The sequence below is a fragment of the Panthera tigris genome, chromosome A2 (assembly GCF_018350195.1).
Source record: "Panthera tigris isolate Pti1 chromosome A2, P.tigris_Pti1_mat1.1, whole genome shotgun sequence".
Taxonomy (NCBI): Eukaryota; Metazoa; Chordata; class Mammalia; order Carnivora; family Felidae; genus Panthera; species Panthera tigris.
This window is the reverse complement of record NC_056661.1, coordinates 121,941,185-121,957,669: the sequence shown is the minus strand read 5'-3', so window position 1 is coordinate 121,957,669 and position 16,485 is coordinate 121,941,185. Positions and strand designations below refer to the sequence as shown.

The following is a 16,485-nucleotide window of genomic DNA, read 5'->3' as shown; positions in this document are numbered from 1 at the left end:
TAGCATAGCACAATGGGTTTTGGATCATTGGAATTTGTACTAATATCTTCTGCAGGATGATTAGCTTATTCTAGAGGTAATGAACTTGACTCTAGAGTGGAAATAAGGTGGTAAGCAGGTCTTCTCTGTCCTTCAGCTCAGAGTCAGTGGGTTTCTTGTCCCTCACTAGAGGAGGCTCCCTCTTTGCTTGCCCATTACCTCTACTTTTTAGGGTTCTACTAAGTGAATTTAGAGTACCATCTTAGGACTCAGTTTCTTTCCAAAGGCTCAGGATAGCCAGAGTTCAGATCACCTTTGCTCTGCTATGGAATGTCCTGATAACCTTGTGTCTTGGGAGGCTACTCTGTGCTTGGGTGGACAGTTTAGGTAAATGGCTGCTTAGTGTTTTTGAAATATCTGTGTTTCCATTCAGAAGATTGGGTATTTTGCTTATTCTTTGTCATATTGTAGAAATGGGGCTTTAGCTGGAATTAATTTTATATTTGCAATTGACCCAGAATTTGTGTGTGGGTGTGTAATATGGAAGGTGTATGCATGCTCTGTTCTTGTAAGGGGTGATAATAGTCAGGGCAATTTTACCTGGAAAGGAGGGAAAGATGGAAATGACCTGGTGGCCCACAGACAGTGACTGGTTTTCATTTACCTTGCATCCCCAATTCCATACCAGAATTAGTGCTTAGTAAATGAGGACCAGCAAGGGACCAAATAAGCGTTATGGAGCAGGTTCCTGTTCAGGTTACTGGACACAGTCCTTGTCGTCCTCCAGAGAAGTTCTGACTGACTCATAATTCCTATTCAGTGCCTCAAGTCATCTGTCTCCAAAGGGTTCTATGAGGTCCCTAGACTTCTCTGCCCCTGCTATTTCTCCTAGCCCCTCATCTCCTTCCCTCTCCTCAGGCTTTCCAGGCCAGCAATGCTGTACTATTTGAATGTTCTCTAGGGTTCCATTCTTTGTCTCAAGCAGAAGCCTTTTGCAAACGTTTTTTCCTAGTCTGGAAGAGGATGAGTCAACAACTCTGTGCACAGAAGAACTAGAAAGTCATCAGTGGGAAAGCCTGATGCAGGCCTCTTCCATCTCTTCTCCCAATTACTGCTTTCATCTTAGACAAGTCTGCATCTGCCTGAGAGTATGTCAGAGGAGAAAATATAGTGTAGACAACTCCATCTCCAACCCACAGCATGGTTGGTCAGGGATAGAAGGAGGCAGCTTGGCACAATAGAAAGGTCATGGTATTTGAAGTAAGATAGATGTGACTTCAAATCCTGTCTGTTATTTACTAGCAGGAGCCTTGGGCAAATAACCCCCCCTCCTTGATTCCCATCCTGCTCCTTGTGAAGTGCATGTGGTAATTCTTCCCTGGAAGGTGGTTGTGACAGTGTGTAAAATCCCTGACACGGTATTTGATAAGTATCTGGGATGATCATGATTAGTAGTAACCTCTCACCCTCCTGTAAGCCTGAGTTCTTTCAAACCCTTGGATCTATTTGATCCCATTTGTGCTTTGAAACTGAGAATCAGAACCACATCCCAGTCTCTGATCAGATATAGAGGGGTTATGAGACCACAGGCCAAGTCACCCAGAATGCTCAGTGCCCTGAGTGATCCACCAAAGAGCATGGGATGTGGGCCTTACAGAAACAGTACATAACGCAACTACTTGCTTCTGGGGCTTAAAAATGCAGACTAGGGATTTCCCCAGCCAACAGCTGGACATATCCCAGACAGTATTGGAGACCTAGACTGAGACTGTAGTGAAATTGGAGGAATAGGAAATGGTTGCTAGCCACCATTGTAGGAGCCCTTCATGGACTGGATCTTGTTTCAGTCCTCTGTACTTCTCTAGGTCTGAGCAAAGAAGTTGGAGAGATCAGGAACTCAATAAATGTTTGTTGACATTGGAGCTACCAGTGAATAGCCAAGAGATGAAATGTAATACTCATCTTTAAAGGCCTGTCATTAGAGAGAGAGAGTGTTGGTTTACAAAACATATGCTTGAAGTGGCAAGGGATCAGTGTTTTAAGAAAGGGTAAGCACACTTTTCACCACTTGACAAATAAGGAACTCAAGACCCAGAAAGAACAAATACAGACCTAGGAGAGGGACAGTGGTTTGCTGACTCTTACTTCTAAGCTCTCTTCCTAGAACCCAGTATCCAGTTTCCCAGGCAGAGGTGCCCCTCAGAGCAGCTATATCTTGCCCTTTCACAGTGGGTCTTCCTGTTGCATTCTGGGATGAGCGTTTCCCAAGAGAAAAGACATTGGTTTGAAAAATTGGGCTTCCCACCCACGGGGCCACCATTATGTGTCAGGGGTCTGACCTTCTTTCCTACTTGAAAGAGGTGGTATCCCTTGTCCAAGGTTTTACCTTCCTCTGCTCTGCTTGTTGTAATTTCCTCTTTCTCAGATTAATTTCTTTTACTAACCTGGGAATTATTTCATTGATGGTCTGTGGAGGTAAATTCTCTAAAAGCTAGAAGGTTTGAAAAATGTGTATATATTTTTGCTAGTCTGATGGGAACCAATTCAAAATAACATCCTGTCCATACTCAAAGAGTGTGGTCCTTTCTCTCCTAGCACTCCAGTGTTGCCAATGAGAAATCTGATATCAATATGTACCGTTGTAGGTAATCTGTTATTTCTCTTTTCAAGCTTGTACTATTTTACTCCTCACTAACTTTGATGTTCTAAAATTTCACCACAGTATAGCAAATATAATTTAATTCATCTTGCTTGGCACTTGGGCCCTTTTCAATTTGAGACTTGTGTTTTTAGCTCTGGGATTTTTTTCCCCTAAGATTTCTTTACTTACTTTTGTCTCTCTGTGCTTTTTTTTTTCTCCTTCCAAACACCTGTTAGACATATATTGAAATATCTTGATCTATCCTCCTTGTCTCTTAACTTTTTTTTCATATTTTGGAAGTCAGAATTTCCCTCTTTTTTTCCAGTTTCATTGAGAAATACTTGACATACATCACTGTACGAGTTTAAGTCATACAGCATGATGGTTTGATTTATATATATTGTGAAATGATTACTACAATAGGCTTAACTAACATCCATCATCTCACATAGATACAACTTTTTCTTTTTTCTTTTTGTTAAAAGAAAGAAGAAAAAAAATTGTCCTTTTGATGAGACTTTTAGAATTTATTCACTTAACCACTTTCCCATATACCACATAGCAGTGTTAGCTACAGTCATCTCATTATGTCCCTATTACTTATTTGTCTTGTAACTGGAAGTTTGTACCTTTTGACCACCTTCCTCCTCCCCCAAACCTCTACCTCTGGTGAGTACAGGGCTGATTTCTCTTTCTAGGAGTTTGGTGTTTTTTTTCTTTTAATTTTATCTTTTTAAGGTTCCACATATTAGTGAGAACAAACAGTATTTGTCTTCCTCTGTCTTATTTCACTGAGCTTAATGCGCTCAGGGTCCACCTATGTAGTCACAAATGGTAGGATTTTTTTTTTTTAATTTACATCCAGGTTAGCATATAGTGCAATAATGATTTTGGGGAGTAGATTCCTTAATGCCCCTTACCCACTTAGCCCATCCCCCCTCCCACAACCCCTCCAGTAACTCTCTGTTTGTTCTCCATATTTAAGAGTTTCTTATGTTTTGTCCCCCTCCCTGTTTTTATATTCTTTATGCTTCCCTTCCCTTGTGTTCATCTGTTCTGTGTCTTAACTTCCTCACATGAGTGAAGTCATAGATATTTGTCTTTCTCTGACTAATTTTACTTAGCATAATACCCTCTAGTTCCATCCACGTAGTTGCAAATGGCAAGATTTCATTCTTTTTGATTGCTGAGTAATACTCCAGTGTGTGTGTGTGTGTGTGTGTGTGTGTGTGTGTGTGTGTATGCACACATACCACATCTTCTTTATCCATTCATCCATTGATGGACATTTGGGCTCTTTCCATACTTTGGCTATTGTTGATAGTGCTGCTGTAAACATTGGGGTGCATGTGTCCCTTCGAAACAGCATACCTATATCCCTTGGATAAATACCTAGTAGTGCAATTGCTGGGTCGTAGGGTAGTTCTATTTTCAATTTTTTGAGGAACCTCCATACTGTTTTCCAGAGTGGCTGCACTAGTTTGCATTCCCACCAGTAGTGCAAAAGAGATCCTCTTTCTCCACATCCTCACCAACATCTGTTGTTGCCTGAGTTGTTAATGTTAGCCATTCTGACAGGTGGGAGGTGGTATCTCATTGTGGTTTTGATTTGTATTTCCCTGATGATGAGTGATGTGTAGCACTTTTTCATGTGCCAGTTGGCCATCTGGATGTCTTCTTTGGAGAAGTGTCTATTCATGTCTTTTGCCCATTTCTTCACTGGGTTATTTGTTTCTTGGGTGTTGACTTTGGTAAGTTCTTTAGAGATTTTGGATACTAACCCTTTATCTGACATGTCGTTTGCAAATATCTTCTCCCATTCTGTCAGTTGCCTTTTAGTTTTGCTGATTCCTTCGCTGTGCAGAAGCTTTTTATTTTGATGAGGTCCCAATAGTTCATTTTTGCTTTTGTTTCCCTTGCCTCCAGAGATGTGTTGAGTAAGAAGTTGCTGTGGCCAAGGTCAGAAAGATTTTTGCCTCCTTTCTCCTTGAGGATTTTGATGGCTTCCTGTCTTAAATTTAGGTCTTTCATCCATTTTCAGTTTATTTTTGTGTATGGTGTAAGAAAGTGGTCCAGGTTCATTCTTCTGCATGTCACTGTCCAGTTTTCCCAGCACCACTTGCTGAAGAGACTGTCTTTATTCCATTGGATATTCTTTCCTGCTTTGTCAAAGATTAGCTGGCCATACGTTTGTGGGTCCATTTCTAGGTTCTCTATGCTGTTCCATTGATCTGAGTGTCTGTTCTTGTGCCAGTACCATACTGTCTTGATGACTGTAGCTTTGTAGTATAGCTTGAAGTCTGGGATTGTGATGCCTCCAGCTTTGGTTTTCTTTTTCAAGATTGCTTTGGCTATTTGGGGTCTTTTCTGGTTCCATACAAATTATAGGATTATTTGTTCTAGCTCTGTGAAGAATGCTGGTGTTATTTTGATAGGGATTGTATTGAATATGTAGATTGCTTTGGTAATGGCAATTCTAATGAGCATGAGATGATATCTTACTGTGGTGTTAATTTTTATTTCCATAATGATTAGTGATGTTGAGCATCTTTTCATGTTAGTCTTTTAGAGGCTGAGTAATAATTCTATGGTATATAAATACCATGCCTTGTTTATCATTTTCAATCGTCCTCTGGGTTGCTTCTACCTCTTGGCTATTGTAAATAATGCTGCTATGAACATAGGTGTGCAAATTCCCAACAACAGTGCACAAAGGTAGGGTTTCACCATATCCTTACCAGCACTTATTTTTAGTTTCTGTTTTTGTTTTAGATAGCCATCCTAATAGATGGGATATCTCATTGTGGTTTTGGTTTGCATTTCTTTAATAATTAGTGATGTTGAACATCTTTTAATATGCTTGTTGACCATTTCTATATTTTCTTTAGAGAAATGCAAAGTCCATATATATATATATATATATATATATATATATATATATATATGTTATTAATCCCTTATCAGATATATGATTTATAAATAGTTTCTCTTATTATGGGTCTTGGATGTTTTTTGATCAGCTTTTAATACATTGCCTATTGCAAGGCTACTAGATGTGACTTGTTTAGTCATTCATTTATTCATTCATTCACAGAACAAATATTTATAGTACCAGCACTGTTAATATGCCTAACTTAAGTAGTTTTTCTACCATCTTTCTATATTCTTTTCTCTAACCTGCTATGAGCTGTTAAACCAGAGAAGCAAAGTTTTTATACTTGCATGCAAAATATGAGTTCATGGGGCCTGTGAAGCTCTAAATGTCTTGCTTGTTATCATCACCTTCATGAAGTTTAGTACCCGAACCTACTGGGGAATTTTCTTGGCCTTTCCTATTTGTGTACTTGCTCATGTATGTGTTTCTGATGCCTGTTAAGTTTGGGATGAATGAGGTGTAACTTTTCTCTCTTGAAAGGAATGGAACTAGAGTGCCATTGGTATAGTTTTTTTAGAGCATATTGTTGAGTTCCCTTCCTGTAGACTTTTATTTAAAATCTTCAGGAAAGAGAATTTAAATTTTTGTCAGCAACTGGCAAAACAAAAGAACAAAAAAACAAAAAACAACCTTCTACTTGTTTTTTGTTTGTTTGTTTGTTTGTTTGTTTGTAGCATCAGCATCCATGTAACTTGGGTATGCTGAAACTTGGTGAAACTTGTAACTCTCTATACCAGCACATGCAGTGAGCTTTACGGACCATTCCCTACTTCATCAAGGCTGTTTGTCAAGCATATGTGGTTCAGTCTTTGGCCTTTAAAAGTGTTTATATAAATATATCTAGTTTGAATTTGAAAAAAAAAAAAACTTATGCCTTGACAGACCACATGTCTCATATTTTTGGTTTGCAGAATATGATCACTGTAGAAGTATATAATGAGAAGTGATTGAAACCTGGACAGAGGTTGCTGCCTATATCCCCTGGAAGCTACTCTCTCCTCAGTTCCCCTCTGCCAAGTGGAGTGAAGTCCCCTCCCCTCTAATCAAGTGTGAGAAGTGGGGTTAATAGACCTTGTTGTCTTCACCTCTCCACAACCCATGCTCAGTGTACTGGGCATTGCAGAAGCTATCACTGTTAGAATTGTCTTTCTTCCCTACCAATTGCCTCTTGGTGGTGCTTTGACTTGGTAAATAAGAGGCCCTAGAGCCAGTGAAACTTTGGTGCAAAGGAGCCCAGAACACTGTTCTTGGGACTACCATCTCATTTTATTTATACTGCTCTTATTAGCACATGTGCTTGAACTTTAATTCATTTTATTCACCCTGACCAGATATTAAGCACCTTGAGCCAAGAAACTGAATAATATTTGTCATTACATCTGTCTCCAAGGCCTAGAACTAGGCCTGACACAGAGTGGTTGCTTGTGAATAAATAAATAAAAGAATGAATGTGCCCTCATATCATTGGTACCTTTCTCTCATCCTTGGCATTGCTGGCTTTTCATTTGTGCTGAGAACTGATTTATAGGTTTTCCTTTCAGAGATAGAAACTTCAGTGTGAAAGGCAAAAGCCAGAGGAGAATGAACTTGTGCCCTTAAATCAGTAAGAGGGAACTTCTGTAAGAGAGAGAAGTATGGGCCTGGGGCGAGGGGCAGAGCTGAAATACCTTACTTGATTTGTTAAGGAAATAGAGAATGCCCAGGGCCCAGGGCTGACAGCCAAACATTTTTTTTTTTTGAAGTATTGATTTCAATTAAACAAAGGAGTTTCGTGTCAGTATATGGACTTTTTATTCCTTTCCATCTACCCAGGATGCCTTTTCTTCACTATTTCAACAACTTGACATTTTAAAATTTATAGACCCACATAAAAATGATATCTTTATCCATTGGCTCTTATTAAAGAAGGCATTTGAGCTTTTGTTGCCTTTGTCATAAGGGAAGGTTATATGGTAAAATGGACCCATTCATGTGACATTTTTATCTTCACATGTGTGCTCCAGAAATGAGATTTTTAGTTTAAAAATGCAGTATTATCTTTGCATTTTGAATATGAAATTGTACGCAACCACTTACTTTCTTCCTTTTTTGTCCCCCACCCCTGAAATCAAGTATTTGTATTATCGAAAAGGGAATTTAGTGTTTGAGGACTTTATTTCTTTTTTTTTTTAAATTTTTTTTAATGTTTATTTATTTTTGAGAGAGAGACAGAGCATGAGCAGGGGGAGAGCAGAGAGAGAGGGAGACACAGAATCCAAAACAGTCTCTGAGCTTTCAGCACAGAGCCCAACGCGGGGCTTGAACTCACAAACCGTGAGATCATGACCTGAGCCGAAGCCAGATGCTCAACTGACTGAGCCACCCAGGTACCCCAGGACTTTATTTCTTACAGAGCTAGACCTTCCTAGTTTTCTGGCCCATGGTAATCCTGTTGAAGGAGCAGTAACAGAACCACTGCCCATCTCCTTGAATAAGGAAGGCATTAGAGCAAACAATATCACAGTGTCCTCCTTCTGAACCCTGCCTATATATAAACGTGGGGTCCCCAAAAGGAAGGAGCAGCTGCTGGATCAGTGGAGGAAATGAAGAGGCTCTTTACAGAGACCAGGTGTCTGTGGCTCCCGTTGAATTGTTGATCAAAGCTGTCTGAAATGCTGCAAGGCAGGGATTTATCAGTGCCAGTCATGTGCCTGCAGGCAACAAGCCAGTCCCTTCTGTTTCCTAGGTTGGAATCCAAAGGTGATCACATGGGAAGAATGAGAAATGCTTGTCAGCTCAGAGCATATCTTCTATTGAGCTTTGCTGCACATTGAAGGGGGTCTCTTTACTTGTTTTGGAGAGACCCTATATTACCCTCCTACTGAAAGTACCTAAAACAAATAGTGCTACCCAAGATGAAAGGAACCTTCACATTTGGATTTTAAAACTCAGGTTTCTGTTGTGGACTTACTGTGGACTTACAGTAAGAGCTACGTACCAATGGGATTCTATGTAATAGAAAAAGTTCACTTTAGGAATTTGGGACCATCGCATTACACTGGCTGCTGAGAGAATACTTTGTTGAAAGCACTGGACTTGGGTGACCTCGCCTTGGCTTTCTTGAGACCAAGTCCACTTCTGATCTGCAAGGCACTAACTTTTCCATGTCTAAGCTTCTTGCTAGTATACTGTGCAGCACAAACATATATAGTTGACATAAAATATTTTCAGTTATTTATAAGCAAAATATTTTAATTTTACATACTACTAGCTGGTCTCTTCCATGTTACTTAGGAGAGAGAGAATTATCAACCATCATTTAATGAATTCTGACAGCTACTCACCCTGAACTAGGGGTTCTCAACTCTGGCTGCTCCTTAGAATTACTGGAGGAGCTTTTGAAAATGCTGGTGCCTTGGGGCTATGCATCTACCCCCTACTCCCACCCCTTCCATAGATTCCAAATTAACTGGTCTGGCTGGGAACTGGGTACCCATAGTCTTTAAAAGTCCTCCAAATGATAATGTGCAGCCACTGTGCATGAATCAAACTGTGTGGCTCAAGTGAGAAGCAGCTCAAGCCAAAATCAGAAGGGCAATTCAGAGCATTTGCCACTGCAATTATTGATTTGGGGACTCACGTTTAAAATCTCTGTAGGCTTTCTCTGTTTAGAGAACCACAATGCGTATTGCAGGGGACCTCCCTGCTGTGTCTTCAGCGTCAGCTGCTCTGAGTACCCCTCCCACATCTCTCTGCCCAAGTCGATTCAGCATATGTCATTGGTCTATGTTTAGTCATGGCTTCCCAAATGTACACTCCAAATCTGATGAAAATGCACCCGAGCTGACAGAAACGTCTTTAGAGAGAGACACACACACAGAAAGAAAGAAGGACAGAAGCTTCCAATTCTGGATCGGTGGACCCACTTTCGAATAGTCATTATAAATTGTATTGTCTTTTACATTCTTTCAAGGACCTTTGTAATGATTTTTTTTTACATAAAACTCATTCTTGACTCCACACTTTTATCTTGAAGATTAACATCCTTTTTTTCTCTTTTGCTTATAAACCATTGAGTGAATGATTTTATTTTCTTCAACTGTTTCTCTAAGCATAGCTGTCAGCCTATACAATTGTAAAAATGTCCCATAAACAGGATGCAGTTCATACATTTTGTCCACCCACATCGCTTTGTTATATCCTCATTTGCTTCAAATACCCAATGTAATTTGGTTAACTGTAAGAAAAAGATATTCCAGGGAAGTTTTATGACAGCCTCTGCTTAGATTAAAGCCTTTGGAATACATTTTACCTCCAAAATATGCTGCTTAAAGAAAATAAACATTTATACGTATTCAGTAAAATAGGCATACAGCAAAGTTATTAGGATTCCAGCCTCCAGACTGACATTTTTGGAATGTAAATTCAGAATTAAAACTCTATAAAAGCTGTATCGCTATGCAAATGATGGAGAAAAAAAGACTATTAAATTATAAGCAAAATCTGTCTCTAATTTCATAGAGCATTCTTGCCTAGGGCAATGAGATTTTATATTTTAAAAAGCTCAATGTTTTTGGTGTTTCCAGAGCACCAGAACTAGTTTGCCTAAGATTGTTATATAGCGTATACCCAAAATAATCTGAAGTATTTGTAAGACGGGTCATGGACATCACACAAAGTATTTAAAGAAAAGTTAAATAGAGGTGCCCGGGTGGCTCAGTCGGGTAAGCATCTACCTTTGGCTCAGGTCATGATCTCCTGGTCCGTGAGTTCCAGCCCCATGTAAGGCTCTGTGGTGACAGCTCAGAGCCTGGAGCCTGCTTTGGATTCCGTGTCTCCCTCTCTCTGCCCCTCCCCTGCTTGCACTCTAGCTCTCTCAAAAGTGAATAAGCATTAAAAAAAAATTAAAAGATTGCAGTTTAAAAAAAAGAAAAGTTAAGTGTTATTAATGTAGACTGTCCTTTCATTCTTCATGCCATGGAATTTCGTAGGCATATTAAGGTAATATAATAAAGAAGTAAATAGGTGAACTTTGGAGGCTGACCAGATTCAGACTGTAGCTCTGTCACTTGTCAGCTGTGTGACTTTGGCAAATTATTTTAACCTCTCTTACTGCCAGTTTTTTCACTTCCTCATTGGGTATTGATAATACTTATCTCATATAGTTGTGAAGATTAAATGAGTTAATGTGTGTCATACATTTGGCATACTGCCTGATAGAAAATAAATGCTCAATAAATAGTATTATTTAAATAGCTAAATATTAAAATTATTCATAATAGAAGCAGATTGGTTCTCCTGATTCCACTGAGGAATGAAGAATAACCTTTCATCAAGAACAAATAAAACTCAGACTCTGGACCAAGATGGAGACAGAAGAGGCTTCTGAAGTTCCCTCCTCCCACACATGCACCAAATGTGTAGCTAAACATGGAGCAGTTGCCTCTGAAAGAAGTCTAGAAACTGGTTGAGTGACTCCTATACATCAGGCACTTGAAAAAATACTTACATCAAATTGGGTAGTAAAGGCTGAAACACACTCTTGTCATAAATCCTACTACTGACACAGAATATACAGTAACAGAGAGGAAACATCCAGCCCCCAGCCCCTCCCTGAGGCACGAAGGGTTGGGACCACACATCTAGCACTTCAACTTTTAAGGTCACTACTGGAAAGGGACAGGCTCCCAAATCAGAAAGCTTTGAAAGCTAACAGGACTTGCATTGATGAATCCCATAGGACCTATGGCAAACAAAGAAGCTGCAGTTAACAGGGAGCAAGCATTCACAGTGGGGTATCCCCCCAGGGCTTAGCACAGAGGGAACAGATAAAAATGCCTGTGTCCTAGTCTTTCTCTGGAAAGGGTTTGATTGCACACTTTACAAGCTGCTGCCTGAGTGTCTGGCTTATAATTACCATGGTACTGACTGAGATCCTTCCTCAAGCCCAAAGAGCTGGTGGGCACTTCCCTTCACACTTGGTCCAACAATAAAACAAAGTTGCCAGCATCTTTCTGGAAGGAGCTTGTCCACACATCTGGATTCCCCCAACTTTTATGGCTGCCACTCAAGGAATGGGCCCCCACTCACCCACCTCTGATAACCAATGGCACTTGCATTTATAAATCCCGCAGGTAGCAAACAAAGAAGCAGCTTTTAATTGGGTGCAGGAGCACCCGCTGTGGCTGTGCACCTAGGCTCAGTGCAGAGGGAGAAGGCAAAAATGTTCTTCTCCCAGTTTCTTCCTGGAAGAGGTTTCACTGTATAGTTTCAGCTGCTGCCTGAGGGTCTGGCTTCTGGTCGGTCAGTATCTAGGTGCTCACTTTGATTCTTCCCTTTGGGACACTGACAAATCTTGGCATATACTCAAGTACTGGGAGCCACTGGGAAAAAAGATGGTGGCTTGAGCAGTCACAAAAGTTTGAGAGCCAAATAGGAACTCAGGCTGGGCTGAGTGACAAGATTCATTTCCTACAGGAGATCACAATCTGTCAAGACTGCGAGAGATGACTGTTTTATCTAATTTACAACACAGAGAGTCAAGGAAAAGGAAGAAATGGGAATATGTTCCAAACAAAAGAGCAAGATAAATCTCCAGAAACCCTAATGAAGCAGACCTAAGTGATTTACAGAATAGAGAATTCAAAATAATGGTAACAAACGTGCTTACCAAAGTCAGGAACACAATGCATGAACAAAGATAAGAATGTGACAGAGATAGAAAATATAAAAGAGTGCTAAAAAAAAAAACCCAAAAGCACCGGAAATAAAAAAGATGAAGAGTACAATAATTGAACTGAAAATCTGAGTAAAGAGGTTCAATAGCAGGCTAGAGCAAGTGGTGGGAAGGACGTGATATTCTTTTCTCCGTATAATCTTTACTCCATCAACTGTACTCTTTTTACTCCACATATAACTGTCCTGTCTATTCAGGATTGTATGGGTTGTGCCCTGACACTATGACTCAATTATTTGTTTTCCTAAGTGTTACTCCCTATTTTTAATATGTTAACAAGAGTAAATCATTGGCTAGGTATTCAGGGTTGAACTTTGAGATTTATCTGTAAACCCCACCATAATATGTGCCTTACTTGCAGTAGTGCTGCCGATGATTATTAGTTGTGTATAACCAATTCCTTGGAGCCAGAGGAGCAAGAAATAAGAGAAGGAATACCATTTACTGTTTTTAATGTTAGTCCCACCTTAGAAATCAGCCATTTTGGGTCAAAAAGATTTAGATTATAGTGGTATGCCAGGGTATAGAGGAGACTTTTGGCCAAATAGGGCAGACTAAACACACGTGTTTACCTCTGCTCCTTCATAAAACTCTTCCTTATGACAGCGAAGCAATGGAGAAGGCATAAATGTACAAGAACAGAAGGGGAGAGGAAATGACCAAAGAAAAGAGATGTCAACAGAAAAGCTGGAAATTGCATTAACTGCCATTTCTGAAAACTGAAAAGCTTTCAGAGAGGGAAGGCACAGAGAGGCAAGTTCGTATTAGCTGTAGAACAACAAAAAGACTGTATGCAGGAACTGGGGGCCAGAAGAAGCTCTGAACGACTAGTTCACATTCTTCACAGGAACAGCCAGACCCCCAGGTCCCCTCTGCAACATTCACAACTAAGCATCTCCCTCTCCTTCTTCCCCTCTCCCTTTCTCCCTCTCCCTCTTCTTCTCCTCCCCCTCCCCTCTTCCTCTCCCTTTCCCTCCCTCTCTCCCCCCTTTCCCTTACCCCTCCTTCCCCTTCTCTCCCCCTCTCCTTCTTTCCCTCTGTCCCCCTTTTCCTCTCTCCCTTCCCCTCCCTTTCCTTTTCTCCCTCTTTACTCTGGGATGAAGAAGTCATTTTGGTTTTCATGGGTCTGCAGAGCTGGCCTGGGCATACATGCATGATACATACACATACACAAATGAATAATATGTTGCCTCAGAGTTGGCAGTTTCACACAAGTTTTGTTTAGTGTCGGGTATTCTATTTCCAAAACTCTGAAGCTAGAATGGCATGGAATTATGACACAAAATGTCCCCATCTTGCTTGAGTCCAGGACACTAAAACTACAGATGAGGTGGGGGATTCTGATTAATATTTAATTGATGGCTGTCATTGAAATAGAAAATGACCATGTAAAAAAATCAGTAGTCACTTATGGATCTGTTTGATATAATAAATCAATAAATGTATTTATATTCTAATTAAGGAGGTCCAATCATCTTGACCTCTTATAAATCTCCTGGGGCTTAGTATTGGGAAGGGCTTCAACATTAAATATCTTTGATGGTCTTTGATATATGGTGTTGTGGGTAGCACTCAATTATTTATATTACTTATAGTATTATTTCCACCTGGTTTAAATCAGGGCAGTGATTTGAATCTAAACTACTCGATATATCATTTCTACCAGAGGCTTTCCCAGAGCAGAGGTATAGATATTTTTAACAGGCCCTTTGGCAAGGCTTCGATGTTTAATTATCAAACATGATTGAAGAGCATAGCTATTTGGGAGAAACAGAATTATGAAGAGTAGATCAATAGCTTGACAGGTCCTGAATGCAGGGTTTAATGTAGTAATTTGGGAAAAAAAGAACTTTATTGATTGATTTCTATGTTTTTTTATGTGTTTGTTACGGTTTTTTCCCCATTCAGTTGCTATATGAAAAAGCAACTTATCCAAACCCAATATCAAGACAATGTCATTAAGTAAAATATTTCTTCAGCAGGCTTATTCAGAAAACCAGTGAATTAAAACTACTCTACAAAGGCTTGGTTTTGGCAGTATAATTAACCATAATGCTTAGAAACTCATAGGTCTGACTCACTTATACTTAGGTTGACATTAATTTGCTTCAAAGAGCAATACCCATCTGTGGATTGTTGCATCGGTAAAAGGTCATAAAATCTTGAAGGTGCCTCAAAACTCTTAAAATGAAATTGATGACTATAAAACTTTTCTTTTTTTTTTTTAAATAATCCCTGGGGTTTTAGAGCACATAGTGTGATATAGCAAATCTTCTATTTGTAAAAAGAGAATTGTTCCTACCAAACGAATTCTCTGTTTATCTTGTGGTTGTGTTTGAGGTGGAAACCAGATCAGGATTGCGGCCATTTGCTTCTTTTCATGTGGCTGAATAGAAGTGATGCCTTTCCCATCCCAGGGAGCTTCCTCACTGTGAGCTGCTGGACTTCCCTGGGGCTGTTTAAGTTTCTGCCCATAACTGGTAATGGGGTTCTTCCTCAGGTTGGCTGTGAAGTATAGACTTTTGGCATGAGGATTGGCAGCAGAGTAACAATGTTACACCCCTCTCAGCATCAAATCAATACATTTCCCTTCACTGACCAGGTGTTGGAGAAAGCTGGTCCAGTGGCTCTGGAAAGGAATAAGAATAAATGGAACAGGAGCTGATCGTGTCACTGTAGGTGATTTAAGGGAACAGTCCCTCAATATTATGCTTCATACTTATCACAATTCAATATAAAATAATGTTTTTATTTTCTAAACCCTCTTCACTTCCCCCCTGCCAAATGTAAGCTCCATGAGGCAATGCTTTATGTCCAATGTTCAGTAGTCTCCTTACACCTGAAACAGTCTGGCATGAGGTGGCTTAATAAATATATGAATGAATGAATGAGCATGCCCAAGGTACTCTATGCCATGCCCTTTCCCAAGGAGAAGTAAATCTAAATCATAAGGTCTGAGTAAATACATTGGTTCTTATATCAGGGAAACAGTATGGTATGAAGACCGTGCATGGAACCAGCAGTATGGGCTTTTGACTGTCTTGCATTTCTGGCTCTTTTAGTGACTTTATGTCTTTAAGTAGGCAGTTTGATTTCTATGGTCTTACTTTCTACAGCTATATGATTGACATAGTATTTCTAGATATCTTTGGTAAGTACTTGGTAATTCAATTTTATTGGACAACCACTTATTGCCTAAGATATGTAAATCACCCTTTAGGTCTGGGGGGTTTTAAGAATAGAATAGACACAGTCTCCATCTTCAGGGATCCTGCAGCTTACTGGATTATATTATAAATTATATATAATTTATATATATAATATATATAATATAATATATATTATAATATATAATATATAATATATATTATATATTATAATAAATATATATATATTTATTTATATATTATATTAAATTATATATATATATAAATATATATATATAAATAAATATAAATATATATATTATATTATTTATATATTATATTAAATAAATATAATAAATATATAATATATAATATAATATATATTATATTATTTATATATTATATTAAATAAATATAATAAATATATAATATATAATATAATATATATTATAATATATATTATATATAATATATAATATATAATATATATTATATTTAATATAATAATATATATAAAATATAATATATAAAAATTTATATATATATTATATAATATATATAATATAATAATATATAATATATAATATAATTATATATTATATATTATTATATATAATTATAAATTATATATAATTTAATCTTTATAGTATCCTTTGTGGTAGATGCTAACACTATCCCCCTTTTACCGAGAAGGAAATCAGAACACAGAGAAGTTAGTGTAGACATTTAAGGCTAACCATGCCCAGGCAAAAAGCCTGTAGATTCAATGAGATGTGAAGGATACATGGTTATCATTAATCCCCAAAATACATAAGTAGCATCAGTCTAGGCCAATTTTGTCAATATCAAAACTGGAGGCAGATTTTCATGATGAAGTAACTTGGCAGCAGACAACAGGCCTAGTGAGCAAGCAGGAGGTTTTAGGAAGATGTAACAATATCCAGCCAAGACCTAGGTGGAAGGGCTGTAACTTGGCAGCTGAACCTTGAATACTGATAATGCTGGAGTGCAAGGCCAAGGCTGGGTCACTGGCTCCTGGGGAGCATCTAGGTTGGGCTGTTATGACAGA

General features: G+C 38.7%; 1 protein-coding gene across 3 annotated transcripts in view; it reads left to right on the top strand.

Moving 5' to 3' along the window:
* The window catches only part of PDE1C (phosphodiesterase 1C), a 292,772-nt gene that overhangs the window by 128,266 nt on the left and 148,021 nt on the right, over positions 1-16,485 (top strand). The window lies entirely within an intron of this gene.